Here is a 21,359-nt window from a genome sequence, read left to right as displayed (position 1 = left end):
GACAGACCAACGGGCCTCGATGTTGCTCAGCCGGCCCACAGGGGTCCGGAGGTACTCAGTGGCCCTGGAGGGACAATGATGCCCTCCCGAGAGACCTAGGCGTCTTCAGAAGGGTACTTCCTTGAAAACAAAGCAGAACAGCGACTAAGAGCTCATGGAAGCAGCTGCACGCCTCCCTCTCTGCCCGGCTACTCAGGACCTAAACGGGAGGCTAGTTCCCACCTTGAGTCTCCTTTTAGCTCGAGAGCTTGTCAGGCTGACCACCAGCCGCGGCCATGGAAGCACCTGGTTTAGACAGAGCAAACTCATTTTTTCCCCAGAAGCGTTCCTACAGGGTTCGCAGGCCGGTCAAGAGCAGGGAACGTCCGGTAGCTTCAAGGCAGCGTGCACACGCAGCCTTCCAAATGGGAAAGCAAGGCTACTCCCAGCGGGCCCCCGTTTCCATGGGCACACTCAGCGTACACCCCTGTGGTCTCTAACGAGTCCAAAGAGACACAGGTTACCCTGTGTCTCCTTCCCTGAATCAACTTCTCGAAGTAGGGTGTTCGGCTTCCAGCGACCTGCCTCAACCAAGGGGCGCCGTCGCTGCTCCTCCGGGCCTGGGGCTGTTCAGAAGCCTGCAGTGCCGCAGGAAGAACAGGACTTAAGTTGCAGTAAGAACGCGAGCCGGCTTTCTCTAGGAGGCACGGTGACTTCAGGCAGGAGGTCCTAGATGGAATGCGAGGCCCAGGGTTTCTCTGAGTGCGGCTCAGACTAGGGCAAGGCGCAAGAAGGCTTCGACGCCAGGTGGGACGTGCCAGGACGGTGCTCCCGAACGTGGGCGAGTGCTGGGGAAATGAAGCTGCTCCACACGGGAGTGCAGTGCGTTTCCCTACGCTCGGCATACACACAGGGGCCCCCAAAGGGCTACGGGCCTGGATGTTGCTTAGCAGACCCAGGTGGGCCCGGGGGTACTCCGTGCTCCTGCCGGGAGCAGGGTGCCCCCGCTAGCGTCCTAGGTGTCCAGAAAATTGTGCGGCCGTTCAAGGTACGCCGAGCAGAGGCCACCGCCTCACGGAAACTGCAGCACGCCTCCGCTTCTGCACGGCAAATCCGGGCCTTACCTCCAGGCGTGTGTTCGTGCTGGGTGTTGCCGGTAGCGGCACGGCATGGTAAGACGCTGACTTTCTCCTCGAGCAGAGTGACTTCAGGTACGAGGGCCTCGACGCATTCAGAGCAGGGCGTTCTCTCACGGCAGCTCACACAGGGGCCACGACAAGGTCTTCCGGGCCCTTCGGACTCACCGGAAATATTGTCCTGAGGCTGTTCGAGGACTCTGGAAATGTAGCTCTCCTCAAGGGACGTGCAGTGTGCTGCCCATCACTCGGCAGGCACAGAGGGCCTCCGAGGGATCCACCAGTGGGCCTCGAAGTTGCTCAGCCGGCCCACAGGGGTCTGCAGGTGCTCAGTGAACTTGGAGGGAAAATGATGCATAACCCGAGAGGCCTAGGAGTCCTCAAAAGGGGACTTCCTTTAAAGTAAAGCGTATACGCGACTAAGAACGCGTGGAAACAGCTGCACGTCTCCCTTTCTGCACGGCTGCTAAGGGCCTAACCTGGAGGCAGGTTTTCACGTTGAGGTTCCCTTTAGCTCTAGAGCTGGTCGGGCGGACCGCCACCGCGGCCGTGGAAGCACCTGGCTCAGACAGAGCAAAGTCATCATTTTCCCCGAAGCAGTCTCACAGTGTTTACAGGCCTGTCAAGAGCAGGGGACGGCAGGTAGCCTCACGGCAGCGTGAAAGCAGCCTTCAAAACGGGAAAGCAAGCCTAGTTCCGGCAGGCCCCCGTTTGCATGGGCACACTCGGCATACATCCCTGTGGTTTCTAACAAGTCCAAAGAGACACAGGTTACCCTGTGGTTCCTTCCCTGGATCAACTCCTCGAAGTCGGGTGTTCTGCATCAAGGAAACTGCCTCCACCAAGGAACGCCGCGGCTACGCCTCTGGGCCTGTGGCTATCCAAAAGCCTGCAGTGCCGCGGGAAGAACAGAACTGAGATTGCGGTGGGCACGCAAGCCGACCTTCTCTCTAGGAGGCGCGGTGACTTCAGGCAGGAGGTCCTAGGTGGAATGTGAAGCCGAGGGTTAATCTGAGTGCCGCTCGACTAGGGCCATGCGTAAGACTTGCACGCCAGGTGGGACGTGCCAGAACGGTGCTCCCGAACGAGGGCGAGTGCTATGGGAAACGAAGCTGCTCCAAAAGAGAGGGCAGCGCCTTTCCCGACGCTCGGCATGCACAGAGTGCCTCCACAGGGCTACTGGCCTGGAGGTTGCTCAGCAGACCCACGGGGTCCTGTGGGTACTCAGTGTTCCCGCCGGGAGCGGGGTGCCCGCGCGGGCCTCCTAGGTGTCCAGAAAACCGTGCTGCAGTTAGAGATATGCAGAGCAGGGGCCACGGCCGCATGGAAACTGCTGCACGCCTCCGCTTCTGCACGGAAAGCAGGGCCTTACCTCCAGGCACGTGCTCACGCTGGGTGCCCCTTTGGCGCCACAGCGTGGTAAGCTGCTGGCTTTCTCCTCGAGCAGGGTGCCTTTAGGGGCGAGGTCCTCGCAGTGGTCAGAGCAGAGTGTTTTCTCATGGCCGCTCACACAAGGGCCACGACAAAAGACTTCCTGGGCACTTCGGACTCACCAGCAATGGGGTCCTGAGGCTGTCCGAGGACCCTGGAAATGCAGCTCCCCTCAAGGAACGGGCCGTGTGTTGCCCGTCACTCGGCACACGCAGAGGGCCTCCACCGGACAGACCAACGGGCCTCGATGTTGCTCAGCCGGCCCACAGGGGTCCGGAGGTACTCAGTGGCCCTGGAGGGACAATGATGCCCTCCCGAGAGACCTAGGCGTCTTCAGAAGGGTACTTCCTTGAAAACAAAGCAGAACAGCGACTAAGAGCTCATGGAAGCAGCTGCACGCCTCCCTCTCTGCCCGGCTACTCAGGACCTAAACGGGAGGCTAGTTCCCACCTTGAGTCTCCTTTTAGCTCGAGAGCTTGTCAGGCTGACCACCAGCCGCGGCCATGGAAGCACCTGGTTTAGACAGAGCAAACTCATTTTTTCCCCAGAAGCGTTCCTACAGGGTTCGCAGGCCGGTCAAGAGCAGGGAACGTCCGGTAGCTTCAAGGCAGCGTGCACACGCAGCCTTCCAAATGGGAAAGCAAGGCTACTCCCAGCGGGCCCCCGTTTCCATGGGCACACTCAGCGTACACCCCTGTGGTCTCTAACGAGTCCAAAGAGACACAGGTTACCCTGTGTCTCCTTCCCTGAATCAACTTCTCGAAGTAGGGTGTTCGGCTTCCAGCGACCTGCCTCAACCAAGGGGCGCCGTCGCTGCTCCTCCGGGCCTGGGGCTGTTCAGAAGCCTGCAGTGCCGCAGGAAGAACAGGACTTAAGTTGCAGTAAGAACGCGAGCCGGCTTTCTCTAGGAGGCACGGTGACTTCAGGCAGGAGGTCCTAGATGGAATGCGAGGCCCAGGGTTTCTCTGAGTGCGGCTCAGACTAGGGCAAGGCGCAAGAAGGCTTCGACGCCAGGTGGGACGTGCCAGGACGGTGCTCCCGAACGTGGGCGAGTGCTGGGGAAATGAAGCTGCTCCACACGGGAGTGCAGTGCGTTTCCCTACGCTCGGCATACACACAGGGGCCCCCAAAGGGCTACGGGCCTGGATGTTGCTTAGCAGACCCAGGTGGGCCCGGGGGTACTCCGTGCTCCTGCCGGGAGCAGGGTGCCCCCGCTAGCGTCCTAGGTGTCCAGAAAATTGTGCGGCCGTTCAAGGTACGCCGAGCAGAGGCCACCGCCTCACGGAAACTGCAGCACGCCTCCGCTTCTGCACGGCAAATCCGGGCCTTACCTCCAGGCGTGTGTTCGTGCTGGGTGTTGCCGGTAGCGGCACGGCATGGTAAGACGCTGACTTTCTCCTCGAGCAGAGTGACTTCAGGTACGAGGGCCTCGACGCATTCAGAGCAGGGCGTTCTCTCACGGCAGCTCACACAGGGGCCACGACAAGGTCTTCCGGGCCCTTCGGACTCACCGGAAATATTGTCCTGAGGCTGTTCGAGGACTCTGGAAATGTAGCTCTCCTCAAGGGACGTGCAGTGTGCTGCCCATCACTCGGCAGGCACAGAGGGCCTCCGAGGGATCCACCAGTGGGCCTCGAAGTTGCTCAGCCGGCCCACAGGGGTCTGCAGGTGCTCAGTGAACTTGGAGGGAAAATGATGCATAACCCGAGAGGCCTAGGAGTCCTCAAAAGGGGACTTCCTTTAAAGTAAAGCGTATACGCGACTAAGAACGCGTGGAAACAGCTGCACGTCTCCCTTTCTGCACGGCTGCTAAGGGCCTAACCTGGAGGCAGGTTTTCACGTTGAGGTTCCCTTTAGCTCTAGAGCTGGTCGGGCGGACCGCCACCGCGGCCGTGGAAGCACCTGGCTCAGACAGAGCAAAGTCATCATTTTCCCCGAAGCAGTCTCACAGTGTTTACAGGCCTGTCAAGAGCAGGGGACGGCAGGTAGCCTCACGGCAGCGTGAAAGCAGCCTTCAAAACGGGAAAGCAAGCCTAGTTCCGGCAGGCCCCCGTTTGCATGGGCACACTCGGCATACATCCCTGTGGTTTCTAACAAGTCCAAAGAGACACAGGTTACCCTGTGGTTCCTTCCCTGGATCAACTCCTCGAAGTCGGGTGTTCTGCATCAAGGAAACTGCCTCCACCAAGGAACGCCGCGGCTACGCCTCTGGGCCTGTGGCTATCCAAAAGCCTGCAGTGCCGCGGGAAGAACAGAACTGAGATTGCGGTGGGCACGCAAGCCGACCTTCTCTCTAGGAGGCGCGGTGACTTCAGGCAGGAGGTCCTAGGTGGAATGTGAAGCCGAGGGTTAATCTGAGTGCCGCTCGACTAGGGCCATGCGTAAGACTTGCACGCCAGGTGGGACGTGCCAGAACGGTGCTCCCGAACGAGGGCGAGTGCTATGGGAAACGAAGCTGCTCCAAAAGAGAGGGCAGCGCCTTTCCCGACGCTCGGCATGCACAGAGTGCCTCCACAGGGCTACTGGCCTGGAGGTTGCTCAGCAGACCCACGGGGTCCTGTGGGTACTCAGTGTTCCCGCCGGGAGCGGGGTGCCCGCGCGGGCCTCCTAGGTGTCCAGAAAACCGTGCTGCAGTTAGAGATATGCAGAGCAGGGGCCACGGCCGCATGGAAACTGCTGCACGCCTCCGCTTCTGCACGGAAAGCAGGGCCTTACCTCCAGGCACGTGCTCACGCTGGGTGCCCCTTTGGCGCCACAGCGTGGTAAGCTGCTGGCTTTCTCCTCGAGCAGGGTGCCTTTAGGGGCGAGGTCCTCGCAGTGGTCAGAGCAGAGTGTTTTCTCATGGCCGCTCACACAAGGGCCACGACAAAAGACTTCCTGGGCACTTCGGGCTCACCAGCAATGGGGTCCTGAGGCTGTCCGAGGACCCTGGAAATGCAGCTCCCCTCAAGGAACGGGCCGTGTGTTGCCCGTCACTCGGCACACGCAGAGGGCCTCCACCGGACAGACCAACGGGCCTCGATGTTGCTCAGCCGGCCCACAGGGGTCCGGAGGTACTCAGTGGCCCTGGAGGGACAATGATGCCCTCCCGAGAGACCTAGGCGTCTTCAGAAGGGTACTTCCTTGAAAACAAAGCAGAACAGCGACTAAGAGCTCATGGAAGCAGCTGCACGCCTCCCTCTCTGCCCGGCTACTCAGGACCTAAACGGGAGGCTAGTTCCCACCTTGAGTCTCCTTTTAGCTCGAGAGCTTGTCAGGCTGACCACCAGCCGCGGCCATGGAAGCACCTGGTTTAGACAGAGCAAACTCATTTTTTCCCCAGAAGCGTTCCTACAGGGTTCGCAGGCCGGTCAAGAGCAGGGAACGTCCGGTAGCTTCAAGGCAGCGTGCACACGCAGCCTTCCAAATGGGAAAGCAAGGCTACTCCCAGCGGGCCCCCGTTTCCATGGGCACACTCAGCGTACACCCCTGTGGTCTCTAACGAGTCCAAAGAGACACAGGTTACCCTGTGTCTCCTTCCCTGAATCAACTTCTCGAAGTAGGGTGTTCGGCTTCCAGCGACCTGCCTCAACCAAGGGGCGCCGTCGCTGCTCCTCCGGGCCTGGGGCTGTTCAGAAGCCTGCAGTGCCGCAGGAAGAACAGGACTTAAGTTGCAGTAAGAACGCGAGCCGGCTTTCTCTAGGAGGCACGGTGACTTCAGGCAGGAGGTCCTAGATGGAATGCGAGGCCCAGGGTTTCTCTGAGTGCGGCTCAGACTAGGGCAAGGCGCAAGAAGGCTTCGACGCCAGGTGGGACGTGCCAGGACGGTGCTCCCGAACGTGGGCGAGTGCTGGGGAAATGAAGCTGCTCCACACGGGAGTGCAGTGCGTTTCCCTACGCTCGGCATACACACAGGGGCCCCCAAAGGGCTACGGGCCTGGATGTTGCTTAGCAGACCCAGGTGGGCCCGGGGGTACTCCGTGCTCCTGCCGGGAGCAGGGTGCCCCCGCTAGCGTCCTAGGTGTCCAGAAAATTGTGCGGCCGTTCAAGGTACGCCGAGCAGAGGCCACCGCCTCACGGAAACTGCAGCACGCCTCCGCTTCTGCACGGCAAATCCGGGCCTTACCTCCAGGCGTGTGTTCGTGCTGGGTGTTGCCGGTAGCGGCACGGCATGGTAAGACGCTGACTTTCTCCTCGAGCAGAGTGACTTCAGGTACGAGGGCCTCGACGCATTCAGAGCAGGGCGTTCTCTCACGGCAGCTCACACAGGGGCCACGACAAGGTCTTCCGGGCCCTTCGGACTCACCGGAAATATTGTCCTGAGGCTGTTCGAGGACTCTGGAAATGTAGCTCTCCTCAAGGGACGTGCAGTGTGCTGCCCATCACTCGGCAGGCACAGAGGGCCTCCGAGGGATCCACCAGTGGGCCTCGAAGTTGCTCAGCCGGCCCACAGGGGTCTGCAGGTGCTCAGTGAACTTGGAGGGAAAATGATGCATAACCCGAGAGGCCTAGGAGTCCTCAAAAGGGGACTTCCTTTAAAGTAAAGCGTATACGCGACTAAGAACGCGTGGAAACAGCTGCACGTCTCCCTTTCTGCACGGCTGCTAAGGGCCTAACCTGGAGGCAGGTTTTCACGTTGAGGTTCCCTTTAGCTCTAGAGCTGGTCGGGCGGACCGCCACCGCGGCCGTGGAAGCACCTGGCTCAGACAGAGCAAAGTCATCATTTTCCCCGAAGCAGTCTCACAGTGTTTACAGGCCTGTCAAGAGCAGGGGACGGCAGGTAGCCTCACGGCAGCGTGAAAGCAGCCTTCAAAACGGGAAAGCAAGCCTAGTTCCGGCAGGCCCCCGTTTGCATGGGCACACTCGGCATACATCCCTGTGGTTTCTAACAAGTCCAAAGAGACACAGGTTACCCTGTGGTTCCTTCCCTGGATCAACTCCTCGAAGTCGGGTGTTCTGCATCAAGGAAACTGCCTCCACCAAGGAACGCCGCGGCTACGCCTCTGGGCCTGTGGCTATCCAAAAGCCTGCAGTGCCGCGGGAAGAACAGAACTGAGATTGCGGTGGGCACGCAAGCCGACCTTCTCTCTAGGAGGCGCGGTGACTTCAGGCAGGAGGTCCTAGGTGGAATGTGAAGCCGAGGGTTAATCTGAGTGCCGCTCGACTAGGGCCATGCGTAAGACTTGCACGCCAGGTGGGACGTGCCAGAACGGTGCTCCCGAACGAGGGCGAGTGCTATGGGAAACGAAGCTGCTCCAAAAGAGAGGGCAGCGCCTTTCCCGACGCTCGGCATGCACAGAGTGCCTCCACAGGGCTACTGGCCTGGAGGTTGCTCAGCAGACCCACGGGGTCCTGTGGGTACTCAGTGTTCCCGCCGGGAGCGGGGTGCCCGCGCGGGCCTCCTAGGTGTCCAGAAAACCGTGCTGCAGTTAGAGATATGCAGAGCAGGGGCCACGGCCGCATGGAAACTGCTGCACGCCTCCGCTTCTGCACGGAAAGCAGGGCCTTACCTCCAGGCACGTGCTCACGCTGGGTGCCCCTTTGGCGCCACAGCGTGGTAAGCTGCTGGCTTTCTCCTCGAGCAGGGTGCCTTTAGGGGCGAGGTCCTCGCAGTGGTCAGAGCAGAGTGTTTTCTCATGGCCGCTCACACAAGGGCCACGACAAAAGACTTCCTGGGCACTTCGGACTCACCAGCAATGGGGTCCTGAGGCTGTCCGAGGACCCTGGAAATGCAGCTCCCCTCAAGGAACGGGCCGTGTGTTGCCCGTCACTCGGCACACGCAGAGGGCCTCCACCGGACAGACCAACGGGCCTCGATGTTGCTCAGCCGGCCCACAGGGGTCCGGAGGTACTCAGTGGCCCTGGAGGGACAATGATGCCCTCCCGAGAGACCTAGGCGTCTTCAGAAGGGTACTTCCTTGAAAACAAAGCAGAACAGCGACTAAGAGCTCATGGAAGCAGCTGCACGCCTCCCTCTCTGCCCGGCTACTCAGGACCTAAACGGGAGGCTAGTTCCCACCTTGAGTCTCCTTTTAGCTCGAGAGCTCGTCAGGCTGACCACCAGCCGCGGCCATGGAAGCACCTGGTTTAGACAGAGCAAACTCATTTTTTCCCCAGAAGCGTTCCTACAGGGTTCGCAGGCCGGTCAAGAGCAGGGAACGTCCGGTAGCTTCAAGGCAGCGTGCACACGCAGCCTTCCAAATGGGAAAGCAAGGCTACTCCCAGCGGGCCCCCGTTTCCATGGGCACACTCAGCGTACACCCCTGTGGTCTCTAACGAGTCCAAAGAGACACAGGTTACCCTGTGTCTCCTTCCCTGAATCAACTTCTCGAAGTAGGGTGTTCGGCTTCCAGCGACCTGCCTCAACCAAGGGGCGCCGTCGCTGCTCCTCCGGGCCTGGGGCTGTTCAGAAGCCTGCAGTGCCGCAGGAAGAACAGGACTTAAGTTGCAGTAAGAACGCGAGCCGGCTTTCTCTAGGAGGCACGGTGACTTCAGGCAGGAGGTCCTAGATGGAATGCGAGGCCCAGGGTTTCTCTGAGTGCGGCTCAGACTAGGGCAAGGCGCAAGAAGGCTTCGACGCCAGGTGGGACGTGCCAGGACGGTGCTCCCGAACGTGGGCGAGTGCTGGGGAAATGAAGCTGCTCCACACGGGAGTGCAGTGCGTTTCCCTACGCTCGGCATACACACAGGGGCCCCCAAAGGGCTACGGGCCTGGATGTTGCTTAGCAGACCCAGGTGGGCCCGGGGGTACTCCGTGCTCCTGCCGGGAGCAGGGTGCCCCCGCTAGCGTCCTAGGTGTCCAGAAAATTGTGCGGCCGTTCAAGGTACGCCGAGCAGAGGCCACCGCCTCACGGAAACTGCAGCACGCCTCCGCTTCTGCACGGCAAATCCGGGCCTTACCTCCAGGCGTGTGTTCGTGCTGGGTGTTGCCGGTAGCGGCACGGCATGGTAAGACGCTGACTTTCTCCTCGAGCAGAGTGACTTCAGGTACGAGGGCCTCGACGCATTCAGAGCAGGGCGTTCTCTCACGGCAGCTCACACAGGGGCCACGACAAGGTCTTCCGGGCCCTTCGGACTCACCGGAAATATTGTCCTGAGGCTGTTCGAGGACTCTGGAAATGTAGCTCTCCTCAAGGGACGTGCAGTGTGCTGCCCATCACTCGGCAGGCACAGAGGGCCTCCGAGGGATCCACCAGTGGGCCTCGAAGTTGCTCAGCCGGCCCACAGGGGTCTGCAGGTGCTCAGTGAACTTGGAGGGAAAATGATGCATAACCCGAGAGGCCTAGGAGTCCTCAAAAGGGGACTTCCTTTAAAGTAAAGCGTATACGCGACTAAGAACGCGTGGAAACAGCTGCACGTCTCCCTTTCTGCACGGCTGCTAAGGGCCTAACCTGGAGGCAGGTTTTCACGTTGAGGTTCCCTTTAGCTCTAGAGCTGGTCGGGCGGACCGCCACCGCGGCCGTGGAAGCACCTGGCTCAGACAGAGCAAAGTCATCATTTTCCCCGAAGCAGTCTCACAGTGTTTACAGGCCTGTCAAGAGCAGGGGACGGCAGGTAGCCTCACGGCAGCGTGAAAGCAGCCTTCAAAACGGGAAAGCAAGCCTAGTTCCGGCAGGCCCCCGTTTGCATGGGCACACTCGGCATACATCCCTGTGGTTTCTAACAAGTCCAAAGAGACACAGGTTACCCTGTGGTTCCTTCCCTGGATCAACTCCTCGAAGTCGGGTGTTCTGCATCAAGGAAACTGCCTCCACCAAGGAACGCCGCGGCTACGCCTCTGGGCCTGTGGCTATCCAAAAGCCTGCAGTGCCGCGGGAAGAACAGAACTGAGATTGCGGTGGGCACGCAAGCCGACCTTCTCTCTAGGAGGCGCGGTGACTTCAGGCAGGAGGTCCTAGGTGGAATGTGAAGCCGAGGGTTAATCTGAGTGCCGCTCGACTAGGGCCATGCGTAAGACTTGCACGCCAGGTGGGACGTGCCAGAACGGTGCTCCCGAACGAGGGCGAGTGCTATGGGAAACGAAGCTGCTCCAAAAGAGAGGGCAGCGCCTTTCCCGACGCTCGGCATGCACAGAGTGCCTCCACAGGGCTACTGGCCTGGAGGTTGCTCAGCAGACCCACGGGGTCCTGTGGGTACTCAGTGTTCCCGCCGGGAGCGGGGTGCCCGCGCGGGCCTCCTAGGTGTCCAGAAAACCGTGCTGCAGTTAGAGATATGCAGAGCAGGGGCCACGGCCGCATGGAAACTGCTGCACGCCTCCGCTTCTGCACGGAAAGCAGGGCCTTACCTCCAGGCACGTGCTCACGCTGGGTGCCCCTTTGGCGCCACAGCGTGGTAAGCTGCTGGCTTTCTCCTCGAGCAGGGTGCCTTTAGGGGCGAGGTCCTCGCAGTGGTCAGAGCAGAGTGTTTTCTCATGGCCGCTCACACAAGGGCCACGACAAAAGACTTCCTGGGCACTTCGGACTCACCAGCAATGGGGTCCTGAGGCTGTCCGAGGACCCTGGAAATGCAGCTCCCCTCAAGGAACGGGCCGTGTGTTGCCCGTCACTCGGCACACGCAGAGGGCCTCCACCGGACAGACCAACGGGCCTCGATGTTGCTCAGCCGGCCCACAGGGGTCCGGAGGTACTCAGTGGCCCTGGAGGGACAATGATGCCCTCCCGAGAGACCTAGGCGTCTTCAGAAGGGTACTTCCTTGAAAACAAAGCAGAACAGCGACTAAGAGCTCATGGAAGCAGCTGCACGCCTCCCTCTCTGCCCGGCTACTCAGGACCTAAACGGGAGGCTAGTTCCCACCTTGAGTCTCCTTTTAGCTCGAGAGCTTGTCAGGCTGACCACCAGCCGCGGCCATGGAAGCACCTGGTTTAGACAGAGCAAACTCATTTTTTCCCCAGAAGCGTTCCTACAGGGTTCGCAGGCCGGTCAAGAGCAGGGAACGTCCGGTAGCTTCAAGGCAGCGTGCACACGCAGCCTTCCAAATGGGAAAGCAAGGCTACTCCCAGCGGGCCCCCGTTTCCATGGGCACACTCAGCGTACACCCCTGTGGTCTCTAACGAGTCCAAAGAGACACAGGTTACCCTGTGTCTCCTTCCCTGAATCAACTTCTCGAAGTAGGGTGTTCGGCTTCCAGCGACCTGCCTCAACCAAGGGGCGCCGTCGCTGCTCCTCCGGGCCTGGGGCTGTTCAGAAGCCTGCAGTGCCGCAGGAAGAACAGGACTTAAGTTGCAGTAAGAACGCGAGCCGGCTTTCTCTAGGAGGCACGGTGACTTCAGGCAGGAGGTCCTAGATGGAATGCGAGGCCCAGGGTTTCTCTGAGTGCGGCTCAGACTAGGGCAAGGCGCAAGAAGGCTTCGACGCCAGGTGGGACGTGCCAGGACGGTGCTCCCGAACGTGGGCGAGTGCTGGGGAAATGAAGCTGCTCCACACGGGAGTGCAGTGCGTTTCCCTACGCTCGGCATACACACAGGGGCCCCCAAAGGGCTACGGGCCTGGATGTTGCTTAGCAGACCCAGGTGGGCCCGGGGGTACTCCGTGCTCCTGCCGGGAGCAGGGTGCCCCCGCTAGCGTCCTAGGTGTCCAGAAAATTGTGCGGCCGTTCAAGGTACGCCGAGCAGAGGCCACCGCCTCACGGAAACTGCAGCACGCCTCCGCTTCTGCACGGCAAATCCGGGCCTTACCTCCAGGCGTGTGTTCGTGCTGGGTGTTGCCGGTAGCGGCACGGCATGGTAAGACGCTGACTTTCTCCTCGAGCAGAGTGACTTCAGGTACGAGGGCCTCGACGCATTCAGAGCAGGGCGTTCTCTCACGGCAGCTCACACAGGGGCCACGACAAGGTCTTCCGGGCCCTTCGGACTCACCGGAAATATTGTCCTGAGGCTGTTCGAGGACTCTGGAAATGTAGCTCTCCTCAAGGGACGTGCAGTGTGCTGCCCATCACTCGGCAGGCACAGAGGGCCTCCGAGGGATCCACCAGTGGGCCTCGAAGTTGCTCAGCCGGCCCACAGGGGTCTGCAGGTGCTCAGTGAACTTGGAGGGAAAATGATGCATAACCCGAGAGGCCTAGGAGTCCTCAAAAGGGGACTTCCTTTAAAGTAAAGCGTATACGCGACTAAGAACGCGTGGAAACAGCTGCACGTCTCCCTTTCTGCACGGCTGCTAAGGGCCTAACCTGGAGGCAGGTTTTCACGTTGAGGTTCCCTTTAGCTCTAGAGCTGGTCGGGCGGACCGCCACCGCGGCCGTGGAAGCACCTGGCTCAGACAGAGCAAAGTCATCATTTTCCCCGAAGCAGTCTCACAGTGTTTACAGGCCTGTCAAGAGCAGGGGATGGCAGGTAGCCTCACGGCAGCGTGAAAGCAGCCTTCAAAACGGGAAAGCAAGCCTAGTTCCGGCAGGCCCCCGTTTGCATGGGCACACTCGGCATACATCCCTGTGGTTTCTAACAAGTCCAAAGAGACACAGGTTACCCTGTGGTTCCTTCCCTGGATCAACTCCTCGAAGTCGGGTGTTCTGCATCAAGGAAACTGCCTCCACCAAGGAACGCCGCGGCTACGCCTCTGGGCCTGTGGCTATCCAAAAGCCTGCAGTGCCGCGGGAAGAACAGAACTGAGATTGCGGTGGGCACGCAAGCCGACCTTCTCTCTAGGAGGCGCGGTGACTTCAGGCAGGAGGTCCTAGGTGGAATGTGAAGCCGAGGGTTAATCTGAGTGCCGCTCGACTAGGGCCATGCGTAAGACTTGCACGCCAGGTGGGACGTGCCAGAACGGTGCTCCCGAACGAGGGCGAGTGCTATGGGAAACGAAGCTGCTCCAAAAGAGAGGGCAGCGCCTTTCCCGACGCTCGGCATGCACAGAGTGCCTCCACAGGGCTACTGGCCTGGAGGTTGCTCAGCAGACCCACGGGGTCCTGTGGGTACTCAGTGTTCCCGCCGGGAGCGGGGTGCCCGCGCGGGCCTCCTAGGTGTCCAGAAAACCGTGCTGCAGTTAGAGATATGCAGAGCAGGGGCCACGGCCGCATGGAAACTGCTGCACGCCTCCGCTTCTGCACGGAAAGCAGGGCCTTACCTCCAGGCACGTGCTCACGCTGGGTGCCCCTTTGGCGCCACAGCGTGGTAAGCTGCTGGCTTTCTCCTCGAGCAGGGTGCCTTTAGGGGCGAGGTCCTCGCAGTAGTCAGAGCAGAGTGTTTTCTCATGGCCGCTCACACAAGGGCCACGACAAAAGACTTCCTGGGCACTTCGGACTCACCAGCAATGGGGTCCTGAGGCTGTCCGAGGACCCTGGAAATGCAGCTCCCCTCAAGGAACGGGCCGTGTGTTGCCCGTCACTCGGCACACGCAGAGGGCCTCCACCGGACAGACCAACGGGCCTCGATGTTGCTCAGCCGGCCCACAGGGGTCCGGAGGTACTCAGTGGCCCTGGAGGGACAATGATGCCCTCCCGAGAGACCTAGGCGTCTTCAGAAGGGTACTTCCTTGAAAACAAAGCAGAACAGCGACTAAGAGCTCATGGAAGCAGCTGCACGCCTCCCTCTCTGCCCGGCTACTCAGGACCTAAACGGGAGGCTAGTTCCCACCTTGAGTCTCCTTTTAGCTCGAGAGCTTGTCAGGCTGACCACCAGCCGCGGCCATGCAAGCACCTGGTTTAGACAGAGCAAACTCATTTTTTCCCCAGAAGCGTTCCTACAGGGTTCGCAGGCCGGTCAAGAGCAGGGAACGTCCGGTAGCTTCAAGGCAGCGTGCACACGCAGCCTTCCAAATGGGAAAGCAAGGCTACTCCCAGCGGGCCCCCGTTTCCATGGGCACACTCAGCGTACACCCCTGTGGTCTCTAACGAGTCCAAAGAGACACAGGTTACCCTGTGTCTCCTTCCCTGAATCAACTTCTCGAAGTAGGGTGTTCGGCTTCCAGCGACCTGCCTCAACCAAGGGGCGCCGTCGCTGCTCCTCCGGGCCTGGGGCTGTTCAGAAGCCTGCAGTGCCGCAGGAAGAACAGGACTTAAGTTGCAGTAAGAACGCGAGCCGGCTTTCTCTAGGAGGCACGGTGACTTCAGGCAGGAGGTCCTAGATGGAATGCGAGGCCCAGGGTTTCTCTGAGTGCGGCTCAGACTAGGGCAAGGCGCAAGAAGGCTTCGACGCCAGGTGGGACGTGCCAGGACGGTGCTCCCGAACGTGGGCGAGTGCTGGGGAAATGAAGCTGCTCCACACGGGAGTGCAGTGCGTTTCCCTACGCTCGGCATACACACAGGGGCCCCCAAAGGGCTACGGGCCTGGATGTTGCTTAGCAGACCCAGGTGGGCCCGGGGGTACTCCGTGCTCCTGCCGGGAGCAGGGTGCCCCCGCTAGCGTCCTAGGTGTCCAGAAAATTGTGCGGCCGTTCAAGGTACGCCGAGCAGAGGCCACCGCCTCACGGAAACTGCAGCACGCCTCCGCTTCTGCACGGCAAATCCGGGCCTTACCTCCAGGCGTGTGTTCGTGCTGGGTGTTGCCGGTAGCGGCACAGCATGGTAAGACGCTGACTTTCTCCTCGAGCAGAGTGACTTCAGGTACGAGGGCCTCGACGCATTCAGAGCAGGGCGTTCTCTCACGGCAGCTCACACAGGGGCCACGACAAGGTCTTCCGGGCCCTTCGGACTCACCGGAAATATTGTCCTGAGGCTGTTCGAGGACTCTGGAAATGTAGCTCTCCTCAAGGGACGTGCAGTGTGCTGCCCATCACTCGGCAGGCACAGAGGGCCTCCGAGGGATCCACCAGTGGGCCTCGAAGTTGCTCAGCCGGCCCACAGGGGTCTGCAGGTGCTCAGTGAACTTGGAGGGAAAATGATGCATAACCCGAGAGGCCTAGGAGTCCTCAAAAGGGGACTTCCTTTAAAGTAAAGCGTATACGCGACTAAGAACGCGTGGAAACAGCTGCACGTCTCCCTTTCTGCACGGCTGCTAAGGGCCTAACCTGGAGGCAGGTTTTCACGTTGAGGTTCCCTTTAGCTCTAGAGCTGGTCGGGCGGACCGCCACCGCGGCCGTGGAAGCACCTGGCTCAGACAGAGCAAAGTCATCATTTTCCCCGAAGCAGTCTCACAGTGTTTACAGGCCTGTCAAGAGCAGGGGATGGCAGGTAGCCTCACGGCAGCGTGAAAGCAGCCTTCAAAACGGGAAAGCAAGCCTAGTTCCGGCAGGCCCCCGTTTGCATGGGCACACTCGGCATACATCCCTGTGGTTTCTAACAAGTCCAAAGAGACACAGGTTACCCTGTGGTTCCTTCCCTGGATCAACTCCTCGAAGTCGGGTGTTCTGCATCAAGGAAACTGCCTCCACCAAGGAACGCCGCGGCTACGCCTCTGGGCCTGTGGCTATCCAAAAGCCTGCAGTGCCGCAGGAAGAACAGAACTGAGATTGCGGTGGGCACGCAAGCCGACCTTCTCTCTAGGAGGCACGGTGACTTCAGGCAGGAGGTCCTAGGTGGAATGTGAAGCCGAGGGTTAATCTGAGTGCCGCTCGACTAGGGCCATGCGTAAGACTTGCACGCCAGGTGGGACGTGCCAGAACGGTGCTCCCGAACGAGGGCGAGTGCTATGGGAAACGAAGCTGCTCCAAAAGAGAGGGCAGCGCCTTTCCCGACGCTCGGCATGCACAGAGTGCCTCCACAGGGCTACTGGCCTGGAGGTTGCTCAGCAGACCCACGGGGTCCTGTGGGTACTCAGTGTTCCCGCCGGGAGCGGGGTGCCCGCGCGGGCCTCCTAGGTGTCCAGAAAACCGTGCTGCAGTTAGAGATATGCAGAGCAGGGGCCACGGCCGCATGGAAACTGCTGCACGCCTCCGCTTCTGCACGGAAAGCAGGGCCTTACCTCCAGGCACGTGCTCACGCTGGGTGCCCCTTTGGCGCCACAGCGTGGTAAGCTGCTGGCTTTCTCCTCGAGCAGGGTGCCTTTAGGGGCGAGGTCCTCGCAGTAGTCAGAGCAGAGTGTTTTCTCATGGCCGCTCACACAAGGGCCACGACAAAAGACTTCCTGGGCACTTCGGGCTCACCAGCAATGGGGTCCTGAGGCTGTCCGAGGACCCTGGAAATGCAGCTCCCCTCAAGGAACGGGCCGTGTGTTGCCCGTCACTCGGCACACGCAGAGGGCCTCCACCGGACAGACCAACGGGCCTCGATGTTGCTCAGCCGGCCCACAGGGGTCCGGAGGTACTCAGTGGCCCTGGAGGGACAATGATGCCCTCCCGAGAGACCTAGGCGTCTTCAGAAGGGTACTTCCTTGAAAACAAAGCAGAACAGCGACTAAGAGCTCATGGAAGCAGCTGCACGCCTCCCTCTCTGCCCGGCTACTCAGGACCTAAACGGGAGGCTAGTTCCCACCTTGAGTCTCCTTTTAGCTCGAGAGCTTGTCAGGCTGACCACCAGCCGCGGCCATGGAAGCACCTGGTTTAGACAGAGCAAACTCATTTTTTCCCCAGAAGCGTTCCTACAGGGTTCGCAGGCCGGTCAAGAGCAGGGAACGTCCGGTAGCTTCAAGGCAGCGTGCACACGCAGCCTTCCAAATGGGAAAGCAAGGCTACTCCCAGCGGGCCCCCGTTTCCATGGGCACACTCAGCGTACACCCCTGTGGTCTCTAACGAGTCCAAAGAGACACAGGTTACCCTGTGTCTCCTTCCCTGAATCAACTTCTCGAAGTAGGGTGTTCGGCTTCCAGCGACCTGCCTCAACCAAGGGGCGCCGTCGCTGCTCCTCCGGGCCTGGGGCTGTTCAGAAGCCTGCAGTGCCGCAGGAAGAACAGGACTTAAGTTGCAGTAAGAACGCGAGCCGGCTTTCTCTAGGAGGCACGGTGACTTCAGGCAGGAGGTCCTAGATGGAATGCGAGGCCCAGGGTTTCTCTGAGTGCGGCTCAGACTAGGGCAAGGCGCAAGAAGGCTTCGACGCCAGGTGGGACGTGCCAGGACGGTGCTCCCGAACGTGGGCGAGTGCTGGGGAAATGAAGCTGCTCCACACGGGAGTGCAGTGCGTTTCCCTACGCTCGGCATACACACAGGGGCCCCCAAAGGGCTACGGGCCTGGATGTTGCTTAGCAGACCCAGGTGGGCCCGGGGGTACTCCGTGCTCCTGCCGGGAGCAGGGTGCCCCCGCTAGCGTCCTAGGTGTCCAGAAAATTGTGCGGCCGTTCAAGGTACGCCGAGCAGAGGCCACCGCCTCACGGAAACTGCAGCACGCCTCCGCTTCTGCACGGCAAATCCGGGCCTTACCTCCAGGCGTGTGTTCGTGCTGGGTGTTGCCGGTAGCGGCACAGCATGGTAAGACGCTGACTTTCTCCTCGAGCAGAGTGACTTCAGGTACGAGGGCCTCGACGCATTCAGAGCAGGGCGTTCTCTCACGGCAGCTCACACAGGGGCCACGACAAGGTCTTCCGGGCCCTTCGGACTCACCGGAAATATTGTCCTGAGGCTGTTCGAGGACTCTGGAAATGTAGCTCTCCTCAAGGGACGTGCAGTGTGCTGCCCATCACTCGGCAGGCACAGAGGGCCTCCGAGGGATCCACCAGTGGGCCTCGAAGTTGCTCAGCCGGCCCACAGGGGTCTGCAGGTGCTCAGTGAACTTGGAGGGAAAATGATGCATAACCCGAGAGGCCTAGGAGTCCTCAAAAGGGGACTTCCTTTAAAGTAAAGCGTATACGCGACTAAGAACGCGTGGAAACAGCTGCACGTCTCCCTTTCTGCACGGCTGCTAAGGGCCTAACCTGGAGGCAGGTTTTCACGTTGAGGTTCCCTTTAGCTCTAGAGCTGGTCGGGCGGACCGCCACCGCGGCCGTGGAAGCACCTGGCTCAGACAGAGCAAAGTCATCATTTTCCCCGAAGCAGTCTCACAGTGTTTACAGGCCTGTCAAGAGCAGGGGATGGCAGGTAGCCTCACGGCAGCGTGAAAGCAGCCTTCAAAACGGGAAAGCAAGCCTAGTTCCGGCAGGCCCCCGTTTGCATGGGCACACTCGGCATACATCCCTGTGGTTTCTAACAAGTCCAAAGAGACACAGGTTACCCTGTGGTTCCTTCCCTGGATCAACTCCTCGAAGTCGGGTGTTCTGCATCAAGGAAACTGCCTCCACCAAGGAACGCCGCGGCTACGCCTCTGGGCCTGTGGCTATCCAAAAGCCTGCAGTGCCGCAGGAAGAACAGAACTGAGATTGCGGTGGGCACGCAAGCCGACCTTCTCTCTAGGAGGCACGGTGACTTCAGGCAGGAGGTCCTAGGTGGAATGTGAAGCCGAGGGTTAATCTGAGTGCCGCTCGACTAGGGCCATGCGTAAGACTTGCACGCCAGGTGGGACGTGCCAGAACGGTGCTCCCGAACGAGGGCGAGTGCTATGGGAAACGAAGCTGCTCCAAAAGAGAGGGCAGCGCCTTTCCCGACGCTCGGCATGCACAGAGTGCCTCCACAGGGCTACTGGCCTGGAGGTTGCTCAGCAGACCCACGGGGTCCTGTGGGTACTCAGTGTTCCCGCCGGGAGCGGGGTGCCCGCGCGGGCCTCCTAGGTGTCCAGAAAACCGTGCTGCAGTTAGAGATATGCAGAGCAGGGGCCACGGCCGCATGGAAACTGCTGCACGCCTCCGCTTCTGCACGGAAAGCAGGGCCTTACCTCCAGGCACGTGCTCACGCTGGGTGCCCCTTTGGCGCCACAGCGTGGTAAGCTGCTGGCTTTCTCCTCGAGCAGGGTGCCTTTAGGGGCGAGGTCCTCGCAGTAGTCAGAGCAGAGTGTTTTCTCATGGCCGCTCACACAAGGGCCACGACAAAAGACTTCCTGGGCACTTCGGACTCACCAGCAATGGGGTCCTGAGGCTGTCCGAGGACCCTGGAAATGCAGCTCCCCTCAAGGAACGGGCCGTGTGTTGCCCGTCACTCGGCACACGCAGAGGGCCTCCACCGGACAGACCAACGGGCCTCGATGTTGCTCAGCCGGCCCACAGGGGTCCGGAGGTACTCAGTGGCCCTGGAGGGACAATGATGCCCTCCCGAGAGACCTAGGCGTCTTCAGAAGGGTACTTCCTTGAAAACAAAGCAGAACAGCGACTAAGAGCTCATGGAAGCAGCTGCACGCCTCCCTCTCTGCCCGGCTACTCAGGACCTAAACGGGAGGCTAGTTCCCACCTTGAGTCTCCTTTTAGCTCGAGAGCTTGTCAGGCTGACCACCAGCCGCGGCCATGGAAGCACCTGGTTTAGACAGAGCAAACTCATTTTTTCCCCAGAAGCGTTCCTACAGGGTTCGCAGGCCGGTCAAGAGCAGGGAACGTCCGGTAGCTTCAAGGCAGCGTGCACACGCAGCCTTCCAAATGGGAAAGCAAGGCTACTCCCAGCGGGCCCCCGTTTCCATGGGCACACTCAGCGTACACCCCTGTGGTCTCTAACGAGTCCAAAGAGACACAGGTTACCCTGTGTCTCCTTCCCTGAATCAACTTCTCGAAGTAGGGTGTTCGGCTTCCAGCGACCTGCCTCAACCAAGGGGCGCCGTCGCTGCTCCTCCGGGCCTGGGGCTGTTCAGAAGCCTGCAGTGCCGCAGGAAGAACAGGACTTAAGTTGCAGTAAGAACGCGAGCCGGCTTTCTCTAGGAGGCACGGTGACTTCAGGCAGGAGGTCCTAGATGGAATGCGAGGCCCAGGGTTTCTCTGAGTGCGGCTCAGACTAGGGCAAGGCGCAAGAAGGCTTCGACGCCAGGTGGGACGTGCCAGGACGGTGCTCCCGAACGTGGGCGAGTGCTGGGGAAATGAAGCTGCTCCACACGGGAGTGCAGTGCGTTTCCCTACGCTCGGCATACACACAGGGGCGCCCAAAGGGCTACGGGCCTGGATGTTGCTTAGCAGACCCAGGTGGGCCCGGGGGTACTCCGTGCTCCTGCCGGGAGCAGGGTGCCCCCGCTAGCGTCCTAGGTGTCCAGAAAATTGTGCGGCCGTTCAAGGTACGCCGAGCAGAGGCCACCGCCTCACGGAAACTGCAGCACGCCTCCGCTTCTGCACGGCAAATCCGGGCCTTACCTCCAGGCGTGTGTTCGTGCTGGGTGTTGCCGGTAGCGGCACAGCATGGTAAGACGCTGACTTTCTCCTCGAGCAGAGTGACTTCAGGTACGAGGGCCTCGACGCATTCAGAGCAGGGCGTTCTCTCACGGCAGCTCACACAGGGGCCACGACAAGGTCTTCCGGGCCCTTCGGACTCACCGGAAATATTGTCCTGAGGCTGTTCGAGGACTCTGGAAATGTAGCTCTCCTCAAGGGACGTGCAGTGTGCTGCCCATCACTCGGCAGGCACAGAGGGCCTCCGAGGGATCCACCAGTGGGCCTCGAAGTTGCTCAGCCGGCCCACAGGGGTCTGCAGGTGCTCAGTGAACTTGGAGGGAAAATGATGCATAACCCGAGAGGCCTAGGAGTCCTCAAAAGGGGACTTCCTTTAAAGTAAAGCGTATACGCGACTAAGAACGCGTGGAAACAGCTGCACGTCTCCCTTTCTGCACGGCTGCTAAGGGCCTAACCTGGAGGCAGGTTTTCACGTTGAGGTTCCCTTTAGCTCTAGAGCTGGTCGGGCGGACCGCCACCGCGGCCGTGGAAGCACCTGGCTCAGACAGAGCAAAGTCATCATTTTCCCCGAAGCAGTCTCACAGTGTTTACAGGCCTGTCAAGAGCAGGGGATGGCAGGTAGCCTCACGGCAGCGTGAAAGCAGCCTTGAAAACGGGAAAGCAAGCCTAGTTCCGGCAGGCCCCCGTTTGCATGGGCACACTCGGCATACATCCCTGTGGTTTCTAACAAGTCCAAAGAGACACAGGTTACCCTGTGGTTCCTTCCCTGGATCAACTCCTCGAAGTCGGGTGTTCTGCATCA

The sequence above is a fragment of the Delphinapterus leucas genome, unplaced genomic scaffold (assembly GCF_059928025.1).
Source record: "Delphinapterus leucas isolate spDelLeu-1000000601 "Yukka" unplaced genomic scaffold, BTC_Dleu_Yukka2 spDelLeu_asBTCV2_sq53, whole genome shotgun sequence".
Taxonomy (NCBI): Eukaryota; Metazoa; Chordata; class Mammalia; order Artiodactyla; family Monodontidae; genus Delphinapterus; species Delphinapterus leucas.
Note: the sequence above shows the minus strand (reverse complement) of the source record.